The sequence below is a fragment of the Bos indicus x Bos taurus genome, chromosome 14 (assembly GCF_003369695.1).
Source record: "Bos indicus x Bos taurus breed Angus x Brahman F1 hybrid chromosome 14, Bos_hybrid_MaternalHap_v2.0, whole genome shotgun sequence".
Classification (NCBI taxonomy): Eukaryota; Metazoa; Chordata; class Mammalia; order Artiodactyla; family Bovidae; genus Bos; species Bos indicus x Bos taurus.
The window spans coordinates 30,615,644-30,623,687 of record NC_040089.1 but is presented as its reverse complement, the minus strand read 5'-3'; the positions used below and the strand labels follow the sequence as shown (position 1 = coordinate 30,623,687).

Below are 8,044 nucleotides of genomic sequence, written 5' to 3'. Positions count from 1 at the left end.
CATTCTCAGTCCATAAACCACTCAGTAATTAGAGGGTCATTTGTACAGAAGCAGCCTTAAATGTAACAGCAATGAAAAAGATCTTGTCTGGTGGCTGGAGGAAGTAGAGCAACCTAATAAAAATCTAATGAATTGAGTCCAACCTAACCCAAAGAACATTAAAGCTGAAACAGTTGGTACAAAAACCTTTCGGTCCACATTTCACAGAAAGGAAACCAGAGTCCTTAGAGGCTGTGGCTTGCTCAAGGTTACCTTGAATTAGTAATAGAAGCCAGACCAGTAACTACAGTTCTAGACCAAGTTATTGGGTGAAGAGTCAAGTTAGGAGTTGGTTAGATTCAACTTTGTGTTTTCCAAGTCATCATAATAGCAACCATTTTTCAAACTCTTTTTATTGTTCCTGAAACTGTATCAGATCCTTCTTAGATAGTAACACATTACTTCATTTAATCTTCACAACCCATCTGAAGGAGACACTGGATCAGCCAGAGTTCCTCCTGAGGAACAAAACCAGAAGGAGACAGATATCAAGAAATATGTTTATTAGAGAAATGCAAATCAAAACAATGAGATATCACCTTACACCTGTCAGAATGGCTATCATCAAAAAGTATACACATAACAAATGTTGGTGAGCATAGGGAGAAAAGGGAACCCTAGTACACTGCTGGTGGGCATGTTGATTGATGCAGCCACTGCGGAAAACATTGTGAAGTTTCCTCAAAAAACTAAAACTAGAGCTACCATATGATCCATCAATTCCATTCCTGGGTATATATATCCAAAGAAAATGAAAACACTCATTTGAAAAGACACATGTACCCCAGTGTTCAGAGCAACATTATTTTCAGTAGCCAAAATAAGGAAGCAACTCAAATGACCATGAACAAATGAATGGATAAAGATGCGTGCGTGCGTGCATGCACACACACACACACAATGGAATATTACTCAGCCATAAAAAAGAATGAATTTCTGCCATTTTTACCAATGTGGATTGACCCAAAGAATATTACATTTAGTAAAATAAGTCAGAGAAAGACAAATACACTATGATATCACTTACATGTAAAATCTAAAAAATAATGCAAATGAATGTACACACAAAATAGACTCACAGAGAATAAGCTAGTGGTTACCAGCTGAGAGAAAGAAGGGGGCGGGACAAATTAGAGGTATGGGGCTAAGAGATACCAACTGCAGTGTATAAAATAGATAAGCAGTAAGGATATATTGTTTGGCACAGGGAATTATAGCCATTATCTTGTAATACATTTTAATGGAGTAGAATCTATAAAAATACTGAGCCATTATGCAGTACACCTGAAACTATACTTCAGTTTTGAAAAGAGATTTGTTGCAATTGGTTTACATGATTTGGGGAGCTGACTAGGAGAATCCAAAATCCATAGGGAAGCGTAGCCTTGGGGTTTGGGGACAGATCAAAACTGCTGTCCACAAGTAGACTTTCTTCTTTCAGGAAGCCTCAGCCTTACTCTTTTATTTTTAAAATTTTATTTTTATTATTTTTTAACACTAAAAACATTTTGTATTGGAGTATAGCTGATTAACAATGTTGTAATAGTTTCAGGTGAACAGGGAAGGGACTCAGCCATGCATATACACGTATCCATTCTCCCCCAAACTCCCTTCCCATCCAGGCTGCCACACAACATTGAGCAGAGTTCCCTGTGCTATACAGTAGGTCTTTGCTGGTTATCCATTTTAAATATAGCAGTGTGTACATGACCATCCCGAAGTCCCTAACTGTCCCTTCCCCCCAGCAACTGTAAGTTCATTTTCTAAGTCTCTGAGTCTCTTTTTGTTCTGTAAATTCATTTGTATCATTTCTTTTTAGACTCCACATATAAGAAATGTCATATGATATTTCTCCTTCTCTGTCTGACTTATTTCTCTCAGTATGACACTCTCTGGGGCCACCCATATTGCTCCAAATGGCATTATTTCATTCTTCTTAATAGCCTCAGCTCTACTTTTAAGACCCTTCAATACCTTCTGGGGGTGTGTCTAATTCATCACCATGACCCTCTCCTGCTCTGACTCCTGTCTGCTGGAAGTTTGGCTTACTTTCTTAGCCAGACAAAAGAGGACACATTGGTTGATCCTGGCTCTTGCTCTGCTATGTTTTCCCTACCTCAGCTGAATTCAGATCTCTTTGCTAAAAAAAGTATTTCTGCCTTCATGAAATAATTGTAAGAAATGGTCTTGTGTATGGACACTCTGTGAGCATATTCCCCCAAAGTCACTGTCCTACTGTTTCCTAGAACATTGAAGGTTTTCCACAAGGGCAAGAGGATTGGACCTGCTGGAATTCTTTTGTCTCCCATGACTTGAGTCAGGCAAAAAGCGAGTTGATTACCACTTTCGTGTTTTCATGATAAGAGCAGTCACAATGCCAGGTCCAAAAACCAAGTGGCACCCCTTGATGTTACAGTTTATCTGTCCAAACTTGAAGCCAACCATTTTAGAAGACCTTCATGGCTTTGACATGAATGGCACCAAGTGAAAACATTACTTCTTTTTCCATTGGAAAGTCACAATTGCATGTTTTTTCTATACTACCCACCTGGCATCCTTAAATACATCTCATGATAGCATCTTTGCACCTCATCCAGGGGCAGCTGGAAAAAAAAATAGACTCTAAATCTTAAAGATCCTAGGCATCTCCATCGTGTGGTCCCACACACTTGAGCCATTTGTGGTTATCTTGTCTGCATCCCATTCTCACTGTTCAAACCTCTCACTATGTCCCTTTACCCAGCTCCAGCCTCTTCACCTTACTCTCAGCAGGTGCCCGTGCCAACTCCCTTGCAGAGAAGTTGAAGGTCATAAGACAGAAACTCCTTCAACATCCTGGCTGATCACCCCCTGCTTTCCCACTAAAATCTTCCTATATCTGACTTTCCTTTCTTCCTTCTCCCACTCTCAGAAGTAGGAGTATCCCTTCTTCTTCTCTTGTTCCAGGTGAATCCCTCCATCTATTCTCACCCACTTCCCTTCTCTATCATTTCCTTTCTGGAATTGTAGACCTTTTTTCATAATATCTTACCCGATAGCCTATAAAGAGGTCCAAGGCTTGCCCATCAGGAAGGAAGAGAGGGAAGGAGAGAGGAAGAGGAAAAAGAAGGAGGAGGGGACAAACTCCTCTAGCTGTTGCTCCACCTCCTGTCCTCAGACAGCTGTCCTCATGTCTCCAGTTTCTCATCTTTCCCTATCTATGAACACACTGCAGTTTGCCTTTTGCCTCCATCAATTTACTAAAGATGCTTTTGCTAAGGTTGCCAGTGACCTCCCAATTGCCAAATCCAATGGATGTTTTCCAATCCGTATCAAACTTGCCAACCCCCTTGCAGAGAACTTGAAGGTCATCAGACAGAAACTCCCTCAACATCCTGGCTGATCACCCCCTGCTTTCCCATGTCCCATGATTATGGGACACCTGGCACTGTCTCCTTAAAAAAAATGCTTTCTAATCTTTAGGACAGCACACAGCCCTGGTTCTCTTCCACCTCCTGAGAGATTCTCACCAGAACCCTTCATTGACTTTCTCCTTCCATCTGCTCCCCAGGCTCTATCCTGACTCTTGTTTTCTTCTCACTTTGTACTCTTCCAACTCTTCCAGTGATGTCCAGGCCTTACCAGGACCTTTAATGACTCCTTCCTCCCAGTGGCAGAGATAATTAGAACTTATCTGCAACAATTCCCTACAGCCCAGGGAATTTCTCTAGGCAACACCTTTCACCCACCACTTAGAACTTTCTTCTCTTGTTCGGTTTCCATCCCACTCCCTGGAATAGGATCCCTGTGCTCTGTGCTCATGCAAAGCCTCTTTGAATGCATGACTTATTTAGATGATCAGCCTGGCTTTTGAGTCTACTATAACAAGAACAGAATTATTAATGCATGAATCCTTCCAACCTTTCACCTCCTTCTGTCCTCTAAAAGGATCCTGACTTTGCAAGTTTCATTTCTTCTCCTCCCTCACCCCCCAGAGAAAACTCCTCTGCCTTACCAGACTCATCTTTGGGGAATTTGTGATGTAGAATAAGGAGGAAGTGGGAGGGAGATAGGAACAGGAGATGCAGGAACTGGGGTTGGGGAAGGCTTTTCAGGATGTGTATGAAGGTTGGAGGAGTTTGTGATGAGAGAGAGACATAAATGGAAAAGAGACGGGGATTTTAAGAGGTACTACTGTGGTCTGTGTTCATTCAAAATATTACAGAAATGAAAGTGAATAACTTGAATAGTTTGGATAGTACTTTTGGGTTTGGGCAGATTTTCCTTGATGGCAGTTTTGCTCTAAAGATGGGCTTCAGGGTTTCCCAAGTATACCCCTCCTCCCCACAAGCCTCCACACTGAAGCACCGACTCCCCCTGGACACCACCCCACAGCTCAGATGTCCTCATTTTCCCTTGAGGCCAACCTGGGTGGAAGGAAAGATCCAAGTGCTCATGTGGTCTTACATATGAGGCTCCGGGTTCCAGACCTGAATTCTCAAGTCAGTTCTCTCTTCTGAGCCTCAGACCAATACATTAAACTGTTTATAAAACATTTCATCTAACATTCACAGAACTCTCACAGTCACCTTGTCCCAAAGTTGCCTCTTTGTCTTTATCATCTCTTCCTCTTGATGTTGCTCCTCTGAAGTCCCTCAGAAAGACATCAACCTCAAGTGAGTCACCTGATACAGAGACGTGGGTGTCATCCTTTCTTTGCTAAGACCTCTCCTCTAGATGGTTACCAGCCCTCTCCTGATTCTTAAATGTATCAACACACCGAGCCACTTGATGCTTCTGAAACTCTTGAAGTTTCTAAGTTTTTCACATTATGCCATGGAGCGTTCTCTTGGGTTTGCCTTCAGCGTCTATTTCCTACCTCCACTCTTCTGTTAAACATTAGATGATTCTTAAACTTCATCTCTTTTTCAAAGCTCCCCTTGATTGCCCGACATGGATTGATCATTTTTTCCTTTATACTACCTTGAACTTACTGGTATAAAGGCAGATATCACAATGTATTGCAATTATTTTACTTATTCAACTATCTCTGCTCCTAGACAATGACATTCTTGAGGGAAAACACTGTATCTTATTACTGAATCTCTGTCACCCAGCGTGGCATCTGGTTTCTGGTAATAGCTCCATAGATAAACACTTATAATTCCACAAATGAATTAGCAATTATTTTATGAGGTAGTCAGGAATTCAAATTAAAGATAGAAAAGATAGGCTTCATGAAGTTAAATAGTTTGCCCAAAAAGCTGCAAACTGAGGAACAGAGTTTGATCTTGGCCCATTACTACAAAGCCCTTAACTTTTTTTTTTTAAACAATAATCACGCTATGTCTTAGCTGTGGTCAAAGCCCTTCTTATACTTTAGGAAATTTTCTCTGCTGATAGTGATCATGTTTGTCCCTTTATGGTGACTTTTCTTGAAGGGCATTTTCTTGGAGGTAACCCAGGGACACAAGAAGAACTTCAACCATTCTGTTTTCATTGAACATTTTTAATCTCACTTCTGAAGTTTTCCTCAGAAATTCAATTTTACAGCCATTTCTTCTGCATTTATTTCACAAATTCCAGGTGGTGGTATTGCTGGAAAGTAGGCTGGAGTTGGGATGCCACAGCTCTGCCCGCTGTCACTCACAGAACGATGGCCCTCAGTACCAAGGGCACCTGAAGTAGAGGCAGGTGCGAGAGTTCATTTTGAAGACAATTAAAGGATGCAATATTGCTAGTTTTTTGCAGGGGAGCATTTATGTTCAATAAATCCATAGGACCTTCCTATGGATTTCTCAGAAGTCAAGTCAAACAATCATGATGCCAGTGAATATTCTTCTTTTGGGTTCATTTCTGTAACTGCTGCCTACAGCAATGTAGCACGTGATGTCTGACATACTATCTCAGGGAAGAACAAAGATGCATTTGGAAGTGCATACTATTTAAAAAAAAAAAAACAAACAGTTGGCTCTCTCCAATTGGAGGATATTCTGCTTCATTATGGTTATAGCTTTGTTTGCTCATCCACAGTATCTCTTTTATTTCATCTGATAAGAATGTGAGAGTAATAGATCATTTCGAGCCATTTAAAATACTCTACCACTTTCCTACGTTGTTCAGGGCATCTGAGTTCTTTATAAGTGGAACACAGGAGAGTAGTGGCACCAATCAGAGTCACTGCGGAATTTTAAAACAGGCATCCTCCCTTTCCTCCAAGGCGTCTTCCAAAACTTCCATTGCCATATAGGCATTACTGTTTCCAATACTCAAGGACACGGGTGAAAGTATAGACTTTATCAGTGTAAATTTATTGAACTATTGATATTTAGGGGAAAGAGACAGCAGCTCACTTGCAGATGGAGTAATAGGGAGAAACGTAATGGAGATTCTAGTTTGTTCTACTGTCTTTCTCTAAGGACTTTCTCAGCATCCAGCACTGTGCTGCATGTTAGGAAAACAGAGACTGAACTACCAAGCCTGGTCTCCACTCTTAAAACACTTCTGGAGGAGTAGGCAGTCATGGAAGCTGCACACTCCTGGTGAGGGCCACGGGGGCACAAGCGTGGAAACCCAGGAGTGCACAGAGGGGCACCTGCTGTAGAATGGGGGTGAAGGAAGAATCCCCGGAGGGGGCGCCTGGGCTGGATCTTGAGGACAAATAGGAGATGGGCCAAGAAGAATATTAAAGGCAGAGAAGGAGATCTGCCTTTGATAAATGAAAGCGAGATGACAAGGCTCCTTCAGGAAACTGTGAACATTTCAGAATGATGAAGTAGAACTGTGAAGGCTGAGAGTCTGGAGGGCTAGTCCCGTGAAGTCTGTGGTAAGGGGTGGGGAGCAGATCAGGTGGGACAAAGGTATGAGCCCCAGAAGAGGGGGAGGGGTCCATGAGACAGCCTCCACAGCTTCCTGTCCAGCTACAGTTGAGCCGGATGTCCCTGGTGGGCACAGCCTTTTTCTAGAAATGCCCACTTCCTGGAAACAGCCCTGAGTCATTGGCTCAGAGTTCACAGAGCTTGTTCCTCAGAGCTCAGGGATGCTAGGAGGCAGAGAAACGAGCCCCCTCTCACCTCCCCCCATCCCAGGAAACACTTACCAGGAGCCTCTTGCTCCCAAATGGGAACAGGCTTCCTAAGAAGTCATGCACTGCAGGTCTCTGCTCTGTCATCAGCAGTTGAACAGCAGTGTTGTCCCAAGCTGTGGAAGACCAGCTGCCTGCACCGCTGCATGACCACGTACCCACAGGGCAGGGACCGAGTACAGAGTCTCTCCCAGCCCGTTGCTTCTGATAATTGCTTAGGAAACCCTCACAAGCATATTAACTCTTTTGAACTGTTGTTTAATGGTGATTGATTGATGCTCAATAAATATTTACAAATAATAATTATAATCAGTCTCTATGGTAAGGGGAAAACAAAAGCAAAGGACAAGAGAAAAAAAATGAAGGTGCAGAAAGAATGTGGAAGAAGTAATCATTCATATTAACCCGTTGTTGTTGTTTCATCGCTGAGTCATCCAACTCTTTGTGACCCCAGGGACTATAGCCCACTAGGCTCCTCTGTTCATGGGATTTTCCCAGCAAGAATTCTGGAGTGAGTTGTCATTTCCATCTCTGAGGGATCTTTCTGACCCAGGGATTGAACTCACAGCTCCTGCATTGGCAGGCGGATTCTTTACCACTGAGCCACCTGGAAAGCCCTATTAACTCATTGAACGCTTACTAAATCACAAGTCATTGTCATAACACTTCCGTATATTATCTCACTTAATATTTACAATGATCTACGATATACATTATGATTCTCTCTCCTTAAAAAGTGAGAAGACCAAAGCTCAGAGAAGTTGAGTAACTTTCCTAAGGCCAGGGAAGTGGTTTTCTGACTCCAGAGCAGGGATCTTGTTTGTTAAATCCAGCTTCTTGTGAGAGAGGGACAGGCTTGGGGGTTTCCTGGTAAAGCTGTAGTCACAGTTCAGACTTGAGTAAAAACAGCGGGAGAATCTGCCTGCTGTTTCAGTAACCAAA

At 42.4% G+C, this 8,044-nt stretch overlaps 1 long non-coding RNA gene across 1 annotated transcript; it reads right to left on the bottom strand.

Annotated features, from left to right (window-relative positions):
• Nucleotides 1-394: 394 nt before the first annotated feature.
• On the bottom strand, nucleotides 395-7,256 carry LOC113903950. The gene is made up of 3 exons (XR_003514359.1): nucleotides 7,118-7,256; nucleotides 2,588-2,642; nucleotides 395-497 (listed from the first exon to the last, which is right to left on the bottom strand). It is a non-coding gene; the product is annotated as an uncharacterized LOC113903950 (long non-coding RNA).
• Between the last annotated feature and the right edge of the window lie 788 nt (nucleotides 7,257-8,044).